Source organism: Artemia sp. Qi Xiang Cuo, unplaced genomic scaffold (genome assembly GCF_049724085.1).
Source record: "Artemia sp. Qi Xiang Cuo unplaced genomic scaffold, ASM4972408v1 HiC_scaffold_22, whole genome shotgun sequence".
Taxonomy (NCBI): domain Eukaryota; kingdom Metazoa; phylum Arthropoda; class Branchiopoda; order Anostraca; family Artemiidae; genus Artemia; species Artemia sp. Qi Xiang Cuo.
In genome coordinates, this window is record NW_028297431.1 from 4,214,368 (window position 1) to 4,235,541 (window position 21,174).

At 35.2% G+C, this 21,174-nt stretch overlaps 1 long non-coding RNA gene across 1 annotated transcript; it reads right to left on the reverse strand.

The window, feature by feature from the left end:
* Positions 1-318: 318 nt before the first annotated feature.
* On the reverse strand, positions 319-12,649 carry LOC148939075 (uncharacterized). Its single transcript, XR_016143578.1, has 2 exons — positions 12,418-12,649; positions 319-460 (listed from the first exon to the last, which is right to left on the reverse strand). It is a non-coding gene; the product is annotated as an uncharacterized LOC148939075 (long non-coding RNA).
* Between the last annotated feature and the right edge of the window lie 8,525 nt (positions 12,650-21,174).

Genomic DNA, 21,174 nt, shown 5'->3' on the forward strand with positions numbered 1-21,174 from the left:
AAAACTTTGAATAATTCCAATTTTTTTCATAGCTTCCAATAAAAACTTGGAATAATTCATCAGTGATAGCATGCACTGAAGCATAGTCAATCAAATTTAATTTAGGCATACATAACATGATTCGAAGTAATGCAATAATGAATATAATTTTTGTATATGGATTTTAGTAACACTTAATCAGAAGCATAATTATCTATTAACTATTTTAATCATTTCCAATTATTTTAATCAATTTAATTATATCTATGTTTATTTATTATATATTTTACTATTTTGAAATGTTTTTACTTAGCTTTAGACTAGTTTTTGAAATCACTTACACTTTTCCTTCTCCATTCGGCTTGTAAGACTGTTTAACTTGGTTGCCGTCTCAATATTCAAAGATAAAATTGAACGACTCAACAAAAGAACCTTCTCTGTCCCTAGGATTTGTATATATTCCAAGCACAAGTTCTCGTAGCTATAAAAAAAACAGATCAACCACACACATATATATATATATATATATATATATATATATATATATATATATATATATATATATATATATATATATATATATATATATATATATATATATATATATATATATATATATATATGTGTGTGTGTGTGTGTGTGTGTGTGCATATATAGAAGTGCTTTTGGACGACAGTGAAAGATCACAAGATGAAGATACTGGGTGTCCAACAGACAAAATAGCCAACTTAAGATCTAAATCGCAATACACTGAATGTTTCATTATCAAACTATTAGTCACGAAGGGCTCTCTAGTTCCAGAGAATTGGAAACCTCTTTACAAACTTTCTTGTGATGTCTTGGTTTACATTTATATCATCTAATATTGCTATGCGTGTAGCCGAATCTTTCGGAGCTAAAAGTTCTCGTAAAAAGTAGATGCTACAAGAGTCTCTTTTCTATAAACTATGTGTTTGTTATACAAAGCCAATACGAGAAATATATATGTATATATATATATATATATATATATATATATATATATATATATATATATATATATATATATATATATATATATATATATATATATATATATATATATATATATATATATATATATATATATTTATATATATTTTTTTTTATATATATATATATATATATATATATATTTAATATAACCAATTTGAAGTACTCTCAGAAGAAGGACCTGGAGAAGTACTCTCTCCAGGTGCTCTCAGAAGAAGCCTCGAAAGTTGGACTGAAGATCGACTGGCAGAAAACCAAAGTTATACTCCTTGAGCCCCCCACGTCCCGTTCTACTGTAAAGGAAGTCAACATCGGAAGCAACCGAGTAAATGTGGTTGAAGACTTCACTTACCAGGGATCTATTCTGTCAAATGATGGCTTGATCACAAAAGAGCTTACATCTCGAATTGCCAAGGCCTCAGCACTTGTTGGGAGGCTTAGCAGCATCTGGCAAAAGCCAAACATAAGCTGATTCACCAAAATGCGCATCGACACTGTGTCAATCAGCACCATCCTGCTGTATGGAGTGGAGACATGGCCAGCTCCCAAATCTATTCTCAGTGCCGTTGATGTCATTCAGACGAAACACCTCCGAAGAATCGAAAGACTTCACTGGACTGACTTCGTTAGTAACCAGACTCTCCCATCACGTACGGCTCAAACTCCTGTCTCAACGCAGCTCGCCCAGCGTTCTGTTCGGTGGTACGGCCACCTCCTTCTCAAGCCACGCGACGCCCCAGCATGGGTCGCATTTGACTTCGACCCCACCCTACACGGATAGAAACGACACAGAGGACGCCCACACACTAGGTGGAAAGACAAAGCCGATGAATTCCTCACCCAAGCCCACATCCCGGTGGAAGAAGCTGCGATCCTGGCAAGCGATAGGTCAACCTGGAGGCGCCTAGTCTCATCGTTCTCTACGCCGAACCCTCGGCAGGAGCCTTAAGTCAAGTAAGTAAGTCAATTTGAAGTACCACACATCAACGAAATGTCTCGTCATTACAAATCTTTGCTTCTTATTACATCTAATATCAAACATTTCGTGGAAACGAACTGTAAATTTGGGGTGACTCGGCTCAATAGTGACTGGAACGCTAAAAAACTGAATTTTGATATCAATAGACATCATTAGAATTGAATTATCATGCTGATTCCAAATATATCAGATTCTTCAAGTTTAGTTTTACCTATCAAAAGTAACGAGGCTGAGAACATTTGCCTGATTTTCAAAAAATAAGAGGAAACACCCTCGAAAAGTCAAGGAATCCTAATGAAAATCCCACAATGGATTCAGCTTTCAGATGGATTCAGATCAGATTCATCAGATCAGAGTCAGTATGAGAGAACGCTACTGTAGAGGTTTCAATATTCTATATACAAAAATATGGAATTTGGCATTTTTGCCAGAAGAAAGATCCCGGATTTTTTTTTTTTTTCAGGGACGATAATATTTCTTGGAGGGTGAGCCACACTTACCAGCATTATTTGAAAATCGAACAGAAAATTAAATAAAAGAACAAGTTTTTTCAACTGAAAGTAAGTTGAAATATTAAAACTCAACACGAAAATAAAATATTCCGTATATGAAGGGGTTGCTCCCCCCTCTTCAATACCTAGCTCTTTACGCTAAAGTTTGACTGCTTGTCCCAATTCTTTAAGGACGACTCCTGAAAAACAAGAACCGTTTAATTGGAGTAGGAAGCCTTTTTAAAATGGCCATGAACTTTAGCGTAAAGAGCAAGGTATTGAAGTTGCGGACAACCTCTTCATTTACGGAATAATATCTGTTCGTTTGGAATTTTAATGTTGCTCCTTACTTTCAGTCCAAAAAACTTGTTTTTTTAATTAATCCATCCACGTGCTACATTTTTAAGATCTATTTCACAAAATTAGCAAATTTTTCATTCCCTTAGTCAATCCATGCTAATAGCTACTACTTCTCATGCTACCTATGCTTCCAATTTGCAAGACTTGATAGGCAGCGCAATAGCGCTACCAAACTAAAGAGAGATGTGGGCACAATGTATTATTTTTTATTTTTTCGTTTTATGGTTTTAGACCAGGGCACTTTGTATCGAAGGACTTGTCGTAGAAAACTGAAGGGGCTGGTTCTCTTTTTAATAGTCGAAAGAGAATTGGAGGGCAACTAACCTCCCACCCACCAGAAAATAATTTGCGCTTTACTGAAAACAAAATCCGTTTTAAATGTTTTCACTTTTTTTACTTTCATAAATAAAAAAATATCAAAACTTTGAGAATAAAGTCATTATATGACAATTAAACCGACAATCCATGGTGGGGTGTTTTTGTTTTCAGTAAAGCGCAAATTATGTTCTGGTCTTGAGAAATCAAGGGGGTTGTCAGCCCTACTCATTTTAATTTTTGGTCGTTTTGAGTTCGACTCGGCTATTTATTGTAATTTCTGTTCGTTTTGGGATTCATTTATTTATTGATGGTGATTTGTGTCAGATTTGAGATTGGAAGATTATTTGAATTTATTTCTGCTCATTTTTTCCTTAATGGAGCTCTTTACTTTTCTTTGAAAAAACTTGTTTTGTGGAAAAAGTTTTTAAAATTAATATCCTAAAATAAGTTATTTTTGGACTTCGGTGAGACTTCTTTGGAGATTTGAGGTTTTTCACGATTTTCAGACTTTTCTCTGTTTCTATCATATTTAACCATCAGGGTTAACTGCATAAAATAAGAAATATGTTCTTTCATGTCGGTATTAGAGATGTCAGCAAGAAAAATGCAAGTGGCCGCAATATTGTGAGGGGTAACTTTGAAAAAGATACTAGCTAGCACTCGTAAAGACTTTGCCAGAGAAACATCAAGGATTCATTTTTAGTCGTTTGACAACCCTGGTAATGACCATTCCCTCAATACTTAGAAACAGTTTTTTTTATGAAGATATTTAGAGCTTTGAGGCAGGGTTTTTAGGTGTACCTTACAGGCAGAATTATTGAGTACCTAAAAGTGCCTAAATCACGTTTCCAGAATCTTAAAGAAGAGAACATATCAATTAGGCTTGCCCGCATCTTTACAATTCACGATGTTAGGTAGATACTGACGATAATTTAAGCAACTTTAGTAAGAATTGGTAAGAATCAGAGTAAGTGGGCCTCTACCCAAAATAAGGCCAAGAATAGAGGTCCCTGATATACCAGAGTTTGGAAAAAGCAGCTGTTACTTTAGACATGGTAATTACAGGTAAATTGTCTCCCTTATATATTCAGATATAAGACATTGTTGATGGTTCAACATATATTTTGGAAGTTCAAAAACTATTTCACTTCAAAAGAAAGATTTCTAACCCTGTGATGGCGCAATGGCTTTAATCGCAGCTTGGTATAAGGTCCCTTTGTAAGCTTGGTATAAGTATACCTTTTTGTAATACAATACATAGCCTACTTTCAGCTTGCCTCTGAACTTTATTTTAATTTTGATACAAACAAAGTAAATTTTCCTTACAATACAAACTGTTAATAACATATTTTTACTCACATTTTCTCTCTCAGTATTTTTCAGTCTTGGAAAAAAGGAAGATATTTATAGGGCAAAAGATAATCATACTATTAGAGAATGTTAATGTTATATTAATTAGATTTTTTTTTTTTAATTTTAATATTAATTAGAGAATGTCTAGTTTCTATTTACTACCCTAACAAGAAGCTCTACTGCTGCATGTTTAAAAACCAGAGCATCTGAATATTTGGGAACCTTTTCTCAAATATTCCCTGAGAACCTTTTCCCTGAGAATATTTCAGAAGCGTCATTTGAAGTATTTGAACTATCAAAACGAATATTTCAAATCACCTAACGCTTCAACAAAATCTATTCCTGTGCGTTTAATTTTCCATTGATTTTCAACTAACTCCTGGCCAAACTTTAACAGCTTGGCTACAGCAGTGAACTGATTGATTTACTGAGTTTCAAGAAAAACAGAGTAATATGGAGGGGATGGGCTCATATTCATTGCTACGCTGCATATACACTGTTCGCTAAAACTTTGAAACTTCTTAAAACATACATGGCAGAATCCAGGTAAAAAAAATTTTTATACTGTTCTTCTAGGGAAAACATGCTTCCAGACAATCACAAGCATTAAGTTCTTAAGAACCTAAAATCGACAGTTCTCAAGACATAGCTGACAGGGTTGCATAAGCAAGGAGGAACAGGATAGACAAAATACCAAGAAAAATATGAACTAAATACCAAACCAATTCACCCACCTCAAAATCTCCCCAAACACAAGCCCAAAAATAAACATTTCTTATAGGCATTTCTCTATGAGGCTACTTCCAAAGATGAGTTTAATGAGTTAATGAATCAAACACTTTTCGCAAAAGAAAAAGCGCACTAGATATCAGACCCCAGTCGAAAGCCAAAAAATTCAGAATTGAAAACACATGCTCAGTTGATTGCATCACCCTAAAACCAAGCTCAAAAACATGAGAAAAAATGTTTAGAATGAAGACAATACAGAAGTCTAAATTCCACTGCCTTTAAAAAAATTTGACTGAACACCGATAAAAGATTGTCACAGGATTGTTCTGTGATCCACCAACCTTTGAAAAGAGCAACAGTACAAGCAGAAAATAGTTGGAAAGACAACATCGTTAAGAACAGAAAGAAGACTGACAAGTCTAGTGAGGGCAGAAACAATTCTAGGTAGAATGAACTTAGCAACCTTAATCGGAAAACTGTCTAGACCAGAAGATGAAGAACCCACAAACTATAGGCAATTCTGGCTACTTCAACGTCAGAGACAAATTCCAAAGCCATTTACTCAAGACAAGGAGGTCCAACGTAAGATCTTAAATCAGTCAGAGAAAAAGGACTTACCAAAGAGGCTGTAGTTTTGCCTATATTAGAAAAAAAGGAAGTAAACGCGTCCCTAACTTTTACCTTACACTTTACGATTTCACCGTTGATCGTAACAGTTGAGGGAGCAGAAAGAGAAAGAGCAGATGACCTGAAAACAAAATTACTTGCTTGTCCTGTTTAACTAACTGTCTTTACTACGTGCAGAGAATTTACTAAAACTCTAAAAACTTCTACATCATTTGAAAGTTTGAAGTTGCAAATGACACAAAAATACCTTAGAGAAGCTTAAACGTTCCATAGATTTTCTTCCTTCAGCTTTTAAAGAGATCAAGAATCACCTAAGGTCTTAGTGGGACTGTTCTTGTCAATGCAAGATTCGACAGGGACACATAATATGTATTCAAGGTTGCTTCTTTTAATGAACCATCAAACAATTAAAACAAAGAATCTAAATCAAGTAAAATTTAAAAACCATTCCATGAATGACTCACCAATCGTGACTTAAGAAGAGCAAACTTATAATAATTAAATTTTAAATATTAAAAACCAATTATTGGCTCAAAAAAGAAATGACATCAAAAACAAATATAACTAAAAAAAAAAAACAAAAAGTAGTCTGAGATACCCTCCATAAATATGAAATTTGTCACCAAGGCTAAGGCTGGAAAAATATTATCAAGCATAGAAACAGCAATCATGTACAAGAGTTCGAAAGAAAGCACAAGGCAGCTGAGAGCGGATGCGGAAACGAGGATGATCTCTGGTCAACAAAACTAAGGATACAATTATCCATCATGAAAAATTGACAAGAGTGACAATCGACTGATTCAAATAATAAATCAAGAATCTGAAGAAAAGAGGGAACAGACCCACTAAAAGACATAACCTACAACCTTAATTTTACTTTGGGGTTTAATTTCAGTTAATTAAAAAAACTTTTTCCACAAAATAAGTTTTTCAGCTTACCGTGGAAAACATGGTCTTTCGTCCAAGCTTTCCTCGATAATAAGCTAAAGGTTAGAACCATCTGTTTGCGTCATCTCTCTTTCTTTCTCCGTTTTTCTTTCTTTCCTTTTCTAATATGAGCTGTGAACAGTGGCATCAACTGGGGAAAATTTAGGGGGATGGGTAATGTGTATTTTTTTCTATATCTAGGGTAAATAGGGAGGGGGGGGACTTTTTTCAATGAAAATCCTGAGAAAAAAAGTAGGAGATATTTCATACTTTTTATTTGCGTAATTGTTGCAAATTCATTTTGGCATCCACAGGTTCGTATAATTTTTAACTTTGGCCACCCGCCGCCCGGTTAATAGTCCTGTACACCCCCCCCCCCATGCCTTCCCAAGGCCAGAACATAATTTGCACTTTACTAAAAGAAATATAAATGTTCTTACTTCTATAACTTTAATAAATCAAATCATTTTGATTACTAAATATAATTATTTGTATATAAAACTGAAAATGAACTTTCTTTTGTATTTTTTTCAGTAAAGTTCAATTTATTTTCTGGCCTTGGGAAGGCATAGGGGGTTTGAGCCCAACTTATGTTAATTTCTGCTTGTTTTGAGTTTGACTCGGTTATTTATTGTAATTTCTGTTCGTTTTGGGTTTCATTTATTTATCAATGCTGATTTGTAGTAGTTTCGAGCTTGGTAGAATATTCGATTTTATTTTTGCTTACTTTTTGTTTAATGGAGTTCTTTACTTTTCTTTGAAAAAATTATTTTGTGGAAAGTTTTTTTTTAATTAATTTCTATTTTTTTTGCATTGACACCGTCTTTTCAAGTGAAGAAGAAAATAACAATTTAAATCTTTTCGTTTTTTTAAGACTTTATAGTTTGGTTTGCTATTTGTATGCTGGAGAAAAATTTTCAGCAATTATTAACAATATACACCCTTTTAAAAATCTGGACACATATAGTAGTGTTTAATTTCGTTTCATACCTCCTCTAGTTGACCTGAAACTGAAAACTTGATACCATTCGCCAAAAAATCTGCTTAATTTCTTTGATAGCTTGGATACACTTACGCTATTTTGACTTGGTTAAATTTTAAGAGAAGAAGTAGCCCCAAAAGTTTGAATATAATACCGTCAGTCGTTCTTGGGATACTGCTGAGATGCCTTATTGGTAACTAGAATTAGCACAGTAATTTTTGATTTAATCTTATGGCAAAATCTTGTTTTTAAAAATAAAGGAAATTGGGTGCGGGTGGTTGGGAGGAGGATTAGTTGCCCTCCAGTTACTTTCGACTATTAAAAAGGGCATCGGCCCTTTCTATTTTCAATCATATGAGCCCTTTTTGAAGTTCCTAAGACAACTCCTTCGATAAAAAGTGCCCTGGTCTAAACAACAACAACAACAACAACAAAATCATACATTTTACCCACATCGATCTTTACTATAAAAATTTTCAAGCCCTCCAATCACTTTCAAATATTAAAAAGGCCACAAGGCCTTTCGATTTCAAATCGAACGAGCCCTTTTTGAGTTTCTACGACAACACTTTTTATAAACACCTTATATGCCCCCAGGGCATAAACGTGTTTGGGAAAATGGTGGGCGTGAGAAGGGCGTTAGTCGCTCTCCCATCACTTTCAACTATTAAAAAGTCACTAGCCCTTTCAATTTTCAATCAAATGAGCCCTTTTTATGTTTCTACTAAAAAGCTTTAAAAAAAAACATTAAAGGCCCCCCGGGTATAACTTCCACCCCTTGCCCGGAGGGCTGGGGGGGGGTTGTCTCCCACAAATACCAAATGTCCAGAAATTTATACTACGTTGAACACAATGGCTATCTGAAAATTTTATTTGGATGTGCTTAGGGGAATGGTGCGGGTGGTTAGTTACCCTCCAATCACTTTCGACTATTAAAAAGGGCACTAGCCCTCTCAATTCCCAATTGAATGAGCCCCCTTTGAAGTTTTTACGACAACTCTAGCCATAAAAACCTTATATGCCCCAAGGGCGTAACTTACAACCTTTGCCCTGGGGGCTCTGGGGGATTTGTCATCTTTAAGTACATAATTCCCAGAACTTTCAACTAAATTGAACAAAATGGCTATCTCTAAACTTTGATTGAATATATTTGGGGAAATTGTGGGCGTGGGAGGGGGGTCAATTACTCTCCAATCACTTTCGACTATTAAAAAGGGCAATTTCAATTTTCAAGCAAATGAGCCCTTTTTGAAATTTCTACAACAACTTTCTATATTAACCTTATATGCCCCCAGGGCATAACTTACAACCCGAGCACTGAGGGCTCTGAGGGGATTATCGTCCTAAAAGACCTAATTTCCAGAACTTTCGACTACGTTGAACAAAATGGATATCTCAAAGTTCTGATTAGATTTGTTTGGGGAAATGGTAGGAGTGAAAGGGGTGTTAGTTGCCATTCAATCACTTTTGACTATTAAAAGGGCACTAGTCCTTTTAATTTCCAATTGAATGAGCCCTTTTTAATGTTTTCACAATATCGCTTTCTATAAAAACATTACATGCCCCCAGGGAATAACTTACAACCCTTGCCCTGATGGTTGTGGAAGGGAAGGGGTTGTCATCTTTAAAGACCTAATTTCCAAAACTTTCTACTACGTTGAATAAAATGGATATAAACAATTTTTATTGGATGTGTTTGGGGAAAAGGTGGGCGTGAAAGGGGGGTTAGTTACCCTCAAATCACTATCGGCTATTAAAAAGGGCACTAGCCCTTTGAATTTCAAATCGAAAGAGCTCTTTTTCAAGTTTCTACAACAAAGATTCCAATAAAAAATTATATGCCCCCAGGGCATAACTTATAACCCTTACCCTGAAGACTGTGGGGGGAGTGTCCTGCTCAAAGGCATAATTTCCTGAACTTTAAACAGCGTCAAACAAATGGCTATCTAAAAACTTTGATTGGATGTGTTTGGGGAAAAGGTAGGCGTGAGAGGGTTAGTTGCCCTCAAATTATTTTCGACTACTAAAAAGGGCACTAGCCTTTTGAATTTCCAATCGAATGAGCCCTTTTTCAAGTTTATAAGACAAAGATTTCAATAAAAACCTTAGATACCCCCAGGGAATAACTTATAACCCTTGCCCTGAAGACTGTGGGGGGAGTGTCCTGCTCAGAGGTATAATTTCCTGAACTTTAAACTGCGTGGAACAAAATGGCAATCTCAAAATTTTGATTGGATATGTTTGGGCAAATGGTGGGCGTGGAAGGGGTGTTAGTTGCCTTCCAATCGCTTTCGACTATTAAAAAGGGCACAAGCAACTCCAATTTCCAATTGAATGAGCGCTTTTTGAAGTTTCTACAGCAACTTCTACGATACAGAGTGCCCTGTTCTAAAGGAAAAAAGTAATACATTGTGCCAACATCATTCTTATATGCCCTCAGGGCATAACTTAAAACTCTTGCCCTGAGGGTTTTGAGGGAGTGTTCTCCTCAAAAACATATTTTCTAACTGGAAATCAACCACGCTGAACAAAATGGTTATCTCAAAATTTTGATTGGATGTGTTTAGGGGGATGATGGGCGTGGGGGGGGGGCGGGCTAGTAACCCTCCAATCACTTTCGACTATTAAAAAGAATACTAGCCACTCTAATTTCCAATCGGATGAGCCCTTTTCGAAGTTTCTACGACAACTCCTTCGATACGAAGTGCCCTAGTATGGACACCCAAAAAAAAAAAAAAATACATTGTGCCAACATCGTTTTTTACTTAGGCAGCGCGATTGCGCTGCCTATGACATACGTGTATTCAAATATTCCTTATTCATTTTTAAACAGTTCACGTATTTAAGAGTACAGAAAAAAAAGAAAATCCAAAACAAGGACAGCAAGGTCACCTTTAGCCATCGTATTTCAATTCACGTTTTCATACTATAGTCTGGTTGATGCATTAGAAACTCAATTTTAATTATAAAAGCCCCATAAGGACTAATATAACCTGAGTGGCCATTATAGGCTACAGTATTTGCGTAAACTCATCGATCGAAAAATGAAGCCCCTGAGCACTGAGCAACCATCTGGTTTGAATACTTGATCTAAATCAAGTATATTCTTACTATCAACTGAAAAATAGGAATTATAAGGTAGGCTAATTTATCAGACTGACAAACTGAATTATTTGTCATACTGAGAGCATCTATAGTGTTATTTTGGAGCTGAGTCTCTGCATTAAAAAAATATAATCGATGAATTCTATACGGCATTTGAAAAATTAAGAACCCTTGCCAACAGTCCTTAATGTATTCTTTATTCTAATTCCATATCACATAATCCTTTGATTGCACTTTTCAACGCTGAAAAAACACTTCAACAAGGTTCTCTTTTATTGCTTCGTTTATCAACTTTAAAATGCAATAAATGTACATTTTTTTCACCTTTATTTTGATAAGGAAAAAAACGGCTAAAAATATTTTCAGCATTGATTGTTGTTGGTGCAACAAAACGACATATCAACAAACGGTGAAACTGGTGCTACTTTGGCCTATAGGCCTAAGCGTATCATTATCTATGATTATCTTTGCTGCAAGTCTATCACTTATTTCTATCTGAAACAAAGTCATTAGCTTCTATACAATAGGAAAAGCAAAAACAAAACAAATGGGAAAAAAAGAGAGGGTACAAATCAGGAAGAAAAACAGATATTAAACACTTTTCAACGCTGAAAAACCACTTCAACAAGGTTCTCTGTTATTGCTTCGTTGATCAACTTTAAAATGCAAGAAAGGTACATTTTTTCACCTTTATTTTGATAAGGAAAAAACGGCTAAAAATATTTTCAGCATTGCTTGTTGCTGGTGCAACAAAACGACATATCAACAAATGGTGCAACTGGTGCTACTTTGGCCTATAGACCTAAGCGTATCATTATATATGATTATCTTTGCTGCAAGTCTATCACTTATTTCTATCTGAAACAAAGTCATTAGCTTCTATACAATAGGAAAAGCAAAAACAAAACAAATGGAAAAAAAGAGAGGGTACAAATCAGGAAGAAAAACAGATATTAAACAAATGTTTAGAAGAAACAGATACGAGCATGATAAATGCCTGGAAAATGTCGGGAGTTATGTCAAAAATAGTGTAAGGATTGTAATTATTTGTAATATGATTTTTTGTTGCATCAATTGTACCTTTTTTTGTTTGTTTTTTATTAAAAAACAAAACTTGATTTACAAACATACTTCGTCTATTAATCACCTATCCTACATTTAGTTTAGTCAAAAACTAGAACCAAGTATCCTTGGAGTCACAAGTCCTTAGACACACAAGTTACATATTCAAGTGGGGTAAGAAAAACTTTCAAAAGACAGTTTTTTCTGATTTTACAGATTAGTTTGGGGTTCATATCCCCCATCCACCAAGATACTCAGTTGTCTGTCAGAAGTTGTTCATTTACACAGTAAAAATAGCACTTTTACCTTTCTACAATAAAAGTATCACTCTTTATTGCTTAACCTTAATTAACCAGAAAATAAAAATAAAAAGAAAATTCAACAGATAGTAACCTTAATTAACCTTAATTAACCAGAAAATAAAAATAAAAAGAAAATTCAACAGATAGGTAGAACAAAATAAAATGAAGTAGTATAAGCAAAACATTACTTACATACTGGTTCCTTATAGCGTCGAACGCGCCTTTCAGTAAGCCAAGCAGATGCTTGCAGTCTGGATTTTCAGATTTTACCTTCAAAATTTTACAGTTACCACCCTTTATGAAAAATTCAGCATAGTCATCTTCATTGTAGAGATTTTTCAGATAAGCAATGGTTGATACGGACACTGTAAGGAGCTTTATTATATACGACTGGGAACTTTGTTGGTCCTCAACAGCATCGAATTTCTTTAAAAAAAAAAATCAAAATTTAAAATATGTTTGACTATTTCGGTAAAAATAAAACATTGAATAAAAATATGATTCTCCCTTGCGGCTGCGAAAAAGATAACAGCCAAGGAAATGTCAGAGACAATCAAGCAGTCCGTGGCAACGAACTGTAAGTAAGGAACAACGCAACTCAATAGTAACCGAAATAAACTCAATTTGAAGACAGCTGATGATCTTCAAATACTACCCCACTTCTGCATACCCAACCAAGAGCTCAAACCACCCCCCCCCCCCCTTTCAATTCAGCAATCAAGCTGCTCAAACAAGGAAAATCCAAAAGGACTATATCATATCCTATTTCACTACAGAGTACCTTATGAGATAGTCCAGATAATCAAGGGTCTGGATGACCATTTCCAAGGCCCAGCAATAACCTCTAATGGGTTGTTAGAAGAATTCACAACTTCATCAGGATTACTTCTGGGTTGCATTTTATCACAACACCTCCTCAACCTCTTTCTCAATGTCTCTCTGTCACTCATGCAGCTGGGAACTGATTCAACAATAAAAGCGCTGCTGATAGACAACTTACATATATTGATGATATTGATAAGCTAGGCAACTCTTAACAAGAATTGCAAGCACGAGCTAATAAACTGTACTATGCCACTAAGCCATTAAGGATGGAGACCAATATCAGCATGACCCAAGTCATAGTAAATAGGCCTACAAGAGATGAATTAGATAACCCACCCTTTTTCACTAAAGGTGGTTGACAGGTTGAAACAGTTGGCAACTTTCTGCACCTTGGTAGCCTTCTCTTCTTTGATAATTGCCATAGTTTTGATGTAAAATGTCAACCTACACTTGTTAGCTCCAGCTTCCAAAGAATATCACTATCTAACCTCTGGAGAAGTAACCATCTGTCCAAAAACTTAAAGCTCAACAATTCAACAGTTTAATGATTCCCACAGTCTTGTGTGGATGTAAATCATGGACGCTAAGAACCAAACACACAAAAAAACCTTTAGCTTTCAAGGTGAGATGCCTATATTGCATAATACACCAAAGGCTGCAGTCTGCTGAAACCATTCTCAGCACCATTAAAAAACAGCAACCGTGCTGGTTTGGCCACATTAAGTAAATCGAACCAAATCATCTCACAAAAATTGGCCTTGAAGGATCTCTTTATGACCTTTGTCCACATGACAGACCACAAAAACGATGGACAGAGAATTTTGTCTTCAGCAGCCTCCAATTATCATGTACCAAATAAAACAGAACAACGTACCGAGGCCTTGTGCACGAACTAACAAGAGGAGTAATCCCAAAAGCTCCAACAAGGATTGCAGGGACCATGCCGATTAAAAACAAGTAGAATTTAATTTCTAAAATCTTTCCACAAAACAGTTTTTGAGACAAAAGTAAAGAGCTACACTAAGCCAAAGATGAACAGATATAAAGTCAAGTGATTTTTCAAACAGAAAAATACCATTAATCACTATCAAGAAATAGATAATACCCAAAATGAACAAAAACTATAAGAAATAACAAAGTCAAATTCATTTCCCCTTTTCATTCTGTGTTCTTCCATTGCCTTTGCTGTGCTCCTTAGGACAAAGTCCATCAAAATGATTTGTATGAATCATGTGGGTAAAACAAATCCCTGCTTTACTCCTGATTTAATACGAAACCGGCTACTAACCTAATTTTCTACCTTAACTGCTGCAATGTCAGCAGGGGCACCGGCAGGGAAACCATGGCTCCCCCTGTTAATTTGGGACTATAAAGTAATTATAAGGAAACCAAAGGAAAGAGAGCATATTATGAAAAAAAAAACACAGAAAAAAAGTGTGTTGCCCAATTGTTAGCTGCCTGCCAATATATTTTGACCCTTAATAAAGAAAATATAAGTTCCAATTTGTGATTGAGTGACGCCTTTCGAGTTTTCCCCCAACATTTTTCTATATGATTTGGTTGGAGTAACAAAAAGAATGCAAATTCTTAGCAGTAACGAATGGTAAGTAAATAACAATCCTTGTCAATGGCGAAAGTATAAGAGCCTAACTATTGATAACATTCAAGCAAAGAATCAGCTTTTTATGGTGATCCAAAAAATGTATTTGTTTATTAGTAATTAATGCAGTTATTAGTACACAACAAAGTTTGTATACTTATAGATAACACAAGGAAACAACTTAACAAAGGGCAATTTTTGTAAAAATATTCCGTCAACCTTTGCTTGCATTGCAAGAGTACCCATGAGCTGATATACCCATTTCTTTAGAAAAATGTTAGTCTCTAAGCTTCATGAAATAAATAAAAAAAAATCAACTGAAAATAAGGAGCAACAATAAAAATTAAAATGAACAGAAATTATTACGTATTTGAGGGGGGTTGCCCCCTCCTTGACACTTAGCCCTTCACGCTACAGTTTTTCGGCACTTTTGCTGAGAAGGGGGAAACCCTCTCATATACGTAATAATTTCTGTTCGTTTTAAGTTTTAATGTTGCTACATACTGTCAGTTGAAAAACTCATTCTTTTGTTTAGTTTCTGATCTTTTTTCAAAAAAGACAAATTTTTTGTCTTTTTTCAAAGATAGGTAGGGAGCAACCCGGCTCAATAGTAACCAAAACTCTAAAAAACGGAATTTTGATACATATAGATACATCAAAAGAGTCGTATTTTTATGCTGATTTCAATATATAAATTTCATCACGTTATGTCTTACCGATCAAAAGTTACGCACCTGAGAAAATTTGCCTTATTTTGAAAAAAAGGAGAAACACCCCCAAGAAGTCACAGAACTTGATTGAAAATCACACCATTAAATTCAGCGTATCAGACACCCCTAGCATAGAAGTTTCAAGCTCCTTTCTGCAAAAATGTGGAATTTTGTAATTTTTGCCAGAAGAAAGATCACAGATGCGTGTTTATTTGTTTGTTGTTTTTTTTCCCAGGGGTGATCGTATCGACCCAGTGGTCCTAGAATATCACAGGAGGGCTCAATAGAACGGAAATTAAAAGTTCTAGTGCCCTTTTTAAGTGACCAAAAATTGGAGGGCAGCTAGGCCTCCTCCCACGCTCATTTTTCCCCAAAGTCATCCAATCAAAATTTTGAAGTAGCCATTTTGTTCAGCATGGTCGAAAAATACAATAACTATGTCTTAGAGGATGAATTAATCCCCCACAGTCCCCGGGGGAAGGTCTGCAAGTTATGAACTTTGCCCAATCTTTACATATATTATTGGTTATTGGGAGGTATAATGAAGTTTTTTGGGGGGATGTTTTTTTGATAGATGGGGGTGGGGGTGGGGGGGGTGATACGTGGGAGGATCTTTCCATGGAGGAAGTTTTCATGGGAGAAGGGACATTGCTATGAAGGGGGCACCAGATTTACCAGCATTATTTGAAAAAAAAAATAAGAAATTAAATAAAAAAAAATTCAACTGAAAGTAAGGAGCAACATCAAACTTTAAAACGAACGGAAATTAATGCCTATATGATTGGGTTCGCCCCCTACTCATTACCTCGCTCTATACGCTTAAGTTTTTTTTGTACTTTCATCGGAGCTATTTATTCTAATTTACGACCTTTTGTGATTAAGGGGTCATTCTTAAAGAATTTGAACAAAATTTGAACTTAGAGTAAAGAGCGAGGTATTGACTAGGGGGCGAACCCTATAAATACGTAATAAAAATATACGAATATAGAACTTCGTTACGGAAGTGAATTCGCAAGTTACGTTTTAACAAAATTTCGAGAATGCCATTTAACGAAAAAATTAAAATTAACATGCAAATTTAGCTTTAATTATTCACGTACGGTGAGCCAAAATAAAAGCTGCATTAACTCAAAGACGTTCAGAAATTAAATAAAAAACACGAGTTTTTTTTTAAGTGAAAGCAAGGAGCAACATTAAAACTTAAAACGAACAGAAATTATTCCATATATGAAAGAGGCTGCCCCCTCCGCAACCTCTCACTCTTTACGCTAAAGTTTGACTCTGTCTCCCAACTGTTTTTTAAAACAATAAAAAACTTTAGATTAAAAAGCGAGGGGTTGAGGTGGGGGCAGCCCCTTTCATATACAGAAAATTTTTTGTTTGTTTTAAGTTTTAATGTTGCTCCTTGCTATCAGTTTAAATTTTTTATTTATTTAATTTTTACAGGTTTCACAGCTCCATCATAAGTGATGATATATGGCTGATTCTGGTAATTACCTTGCTTTTTTTTATTCGAGGTACTTATTATGCCTTCTTTCGAACACCTCAAGAGAAGGATATTTCAGGATTACCTCTGCTGAGAGCCAATTCCTTTGGCAATAGATTGCTGCAGCAACAAAGAGAGCAACTGGTCTGATACATGATGTGACTAGTGTCAAAATGGAATTGTCAGGGAGGATGCTTTCACATCTTACGATGACTCTTAGCTCATGGTAGCAGGCAGATCTACATTTACCTATGAGTTTAGCCAACATAAGATTTAACAAGAAATGAACTCTAAGAAGGTATAGTGTGTCTGATTTTGTTATTCACTCTCCTTTGAAAATGAAAACAGGGTAATCTTTCACATTCCTTAGCTTCAAAATTAAGAGCTTTTTTACTTTTGATCTATTGAAACTGACAAGCCACCTATCTGCCCAAAACCTTAATTTTTTTCTAATCACCCTGAAGCTCCTTATGAGGAATTCTGGGGCCTTTGTTTTTTTTTTGCGATGGAGATCTTTGTTGTCATATCATCAGCAAAATGTTCTGCCTATATCTCTTGAACTCTTTCCTTATCATAATTTTAGCCCTGTTCCTCTCTTGAACTGGGACGAGTCCAGATTGACCAATCCCTCTCTATTTATAAACATGCCAGTACAATATTTTACAATTATACTATCTGGTTGCATCTTTCAGATCTTCAGCAATTTTATCCATGGTCTACACTTTACACTTCCTTAATTCATATTTTAATGCTTTCTCCACTTTCTTAACATTCCTCTTATTTTCATTATGATCCATTGCAGAAATAATCCATTTACAAGCCCATATTCCTCTATATTTAACATGTAATATTTTCACTAATATTCCTAGCAGCATTTCCAACTTTCTTCTCCAAGTCAGCATCAGCAACTTCACAAACTATTTTCCTAAAATTGTCCATATTTCCTACCCCTGGGATATGAGTTTCTGAAACACCTAAATTAGTCCAGTTTGGAGCATCTGAACTCATCAGTCAAATTGTTGATACAATAGTTATTTTTAACATTGTATCATTCCAAGTTTTGATTTTTTTTAATCATTGAAATTATTATGGCCTAGGGGAAATACAGTGGTCCCACAACCATTACAGGATGGGAACTAGCACATCTAATATTCTAATCTTGGTTTGCAGACCTATCTTCCTGTTCTTTCAAACTTTTTTTTAACTGTGAAAAAAAACACCCTGAGCCTTGGCTATTCTACTGTTAACACCTTCACTGCTCCCACCATCTTTACTAATAATACTACCAAGGTAAGTGAAGCGGCCCACCTGATCAATCTTTTCATTACCCAACATCACTTTTTCATCTTCACTTATTCCTAGCCTTAGTGAATTAGTCTTCTTAACTTTAGTTTTCAAACCTATTCTAGCACCCTGAACTCGCAAAACCTCTAAAACTTCATTCATTTTGCTCAAACTCTCATCTAGGATGCTTAAGTTTAGTAACTATTGCTGGAGATCTACTGGTGATTGTGTGCTTGATGTTACCAAGAATTTGGTTAGCCCCTACTACTGCAGCTTGAATGTGGCAGTTGAATTTAAGGTCTTCTTCTACAATGATGCCCAAATCTTTTTCTGAGGTAGGGGAGACTAGCCATAACTGGGACACAATATCTTCGTTTAGGTATTGCTTGAGTCTTGATGAAGCTATCTAAATACTTCAAAGACCCACCATTAGCCTAAATATTCTAGTTTCTCAAGAATTTTTTACCAATTTTTAGCACTGTTGCTTTTTTGAAAATAGAAAAAGTCTAGAGTCAGTCATTTTGTACCAGTTATCACAATACCCTCCATAACTGGGACAAAATGATGGGGTAAACTGGGACATAATGTTATTTAAAGGGTAAGTGCATATTTTCTTACTTTTTTACTGAACTTTCAAATATAAATTTATGAAAGTAAGCAATACTCAAAAACTTGATGAAACTACAGGGATTTTCAGTTAGATATTTCTTAAAAGACATGACTGAAAGACTCTTTTGGTGGAACTATGGAAAGAATTCACTCAAATCATCCTGAAAAAAGAATTGCTTGACACCTCTGTTTATTCCTTCAGATGCAACTGACAATCTCAGCTTAAAATTTGCACATCTTCTCTTCTCAAAGATAGCATTAGTAAACTTAAAAACTCTTAACATCTTCTAAACCTTGATGAATACACTACCGCCTAAAAAAAGTATGCATTTCTTACCATTGGGCATTCAGGAATGGCCAAGCATAGAAAATTCTGAAAAAAATTACAAAACAGCTATAAAACCTTATTTTTTCAAACTTGTTGAAAAAAACTTTCAGTCATCTTGATCAAACTTCACTCACATGTGGGCAACTAGAAGGCAGTTTTTCAGTTACATTTTCAGATTTTCTACAGAATATTAAGACATTAAAAAGTTGAATGTCCCAGTTACAGCCAGTCTCCCATACTCTTGGAAATTGGTTGTCTCACACCAGCATTTGATAACATTGAGTATTGCCATCACAGGTTATTTATTCCAAAATGGAGAAACTTGCACTTAACAACATTAAATCCAAGCCTCCATATATTGGCCCATTTACAAAAGCTGTCTAGATCTGACAGTAATGAGACCCGCCCTGCTGTGTGTCAACAGGACTAATAAGTTTCAAGTCATAAGCATACAGGCTAAATTAATTTGTAATATTTTTTGGAGTGTTGTTAATGCAGACATTGAAGAGTATAGGCCCCAAAACAGTTCCTTGAAGCACCCCACTTAAGACCTCTGCTATTTCAGATTATTAAGCTGCCGCCTTCACTAAAAACTCTGACCTACTGCTTTCTTCACTTCAAGAAAGACATTCTCCAGTCGAACACACCCTTTTCAATTACATTTTCCTTCAGTTTCAACTGGAGCCTTTGATAACATACTTTATCAAAGGCTATAGCAAAGTCTAGCAGAACCATGTCCACAGGGACACCTTGTTCAAGGAGTTCAGTTATGTGATTGTATGAGTCAATCTGATTTGTTTTTTACAGATCTACCTGGTTGGAATTCATGTTGTTAATAGGGTAAAATTTCCTTGAGGGACACCATTCCCTTGAGGGACCCTGCAGTGTTGTATCAATTGCAGTTTCGGTTAGGAAAACTTGGGAAAGGTCCACCTTGATGCCATGTAAGCGTGATTTCCCAATTGGGGATATAGTGATGGAGAAAGGAACTTATGATAGAGAGGAAACCTCAAACCCTCTCACGCCACCTGAACTGATCTAGCCTTTTATACCTAGCCTATCTTTGACAGGAAATTTGTCAGGGATCCATTATAAGCTAGGCCTAGTGGTTTTGATTGGTAAAAAAAAACCTGTTCATGTAGAAACCAAAGCACCATCAAATAAAGTCTGAAATATTGACACAAAAGATTAATTGCAAAGCTCATGGAATTTGATTATTTTTAATCAATACATGTTCAACATGTGACATGGAAAGATTCAATTTAAAATTGTTTGGTATGGTTTCCTCACTTTTCATGATTCATTTATTGTGCCAAAAATAAGGAATTAGGTGTCATTATAGGGGTGACAAACACTTCTAAGCCAGTGACTGCTTTATTTCCAAGCTTGTGTTTTTTAAAAAGATTTCTTCCCAATTGTATGCCTATCTCTACCCTTTCCTTATAACTTGGGATCAGAAGATTGCTCAAATGATAGATTTTAAAAGAAATTTGGGTTTTAAGTTTTTTTCATTATTTGTTTTAGTTTTTGGAAATATGATTCTTCACATATCAGCAGAATTTAAGGTCAATTCAAGAATTTTGTATTTATACTTAAGAATAAAGTGCTCAAATCTTTAGAACCTTATAAATCAAAATTCAGCACAGAAATATAATGCCCTAGAGCCTCATTTGAGCACCTCTGCCTCTCAAGGTTTCACTTTTATAGATCATCAAAAGATAGGGCCTAAAAGAAAGGATATACATAGGTACATCAAAATACCCATCTAGGGGAATCATCAATGCTCTGGATATAATTCATGTGTTTTATTCACCTTTCTCAAATACTTTCTAAGATATCCCAAAATCTCACTACTTCAATAGTAGAGCCTAATCTTGGAAAAAAATCTTAAATATGGGGTATTAAAGTTGGAACAAAGTAGGCCAAATCATAAAAACACTAAAGCTTGGATGGATGTGATCTAACACAATTGTTGTAAAGTAGAATAATTAGGCTAGCCTATACTGTAAAGGCACCAATGATTATACAGTTTTTGTAAAAAAAAAAAACTTTTTTTTACTCTGGAAGGCTTAATTTAAAGACTTTTGGTTTGAAAAGGATTTCAGTA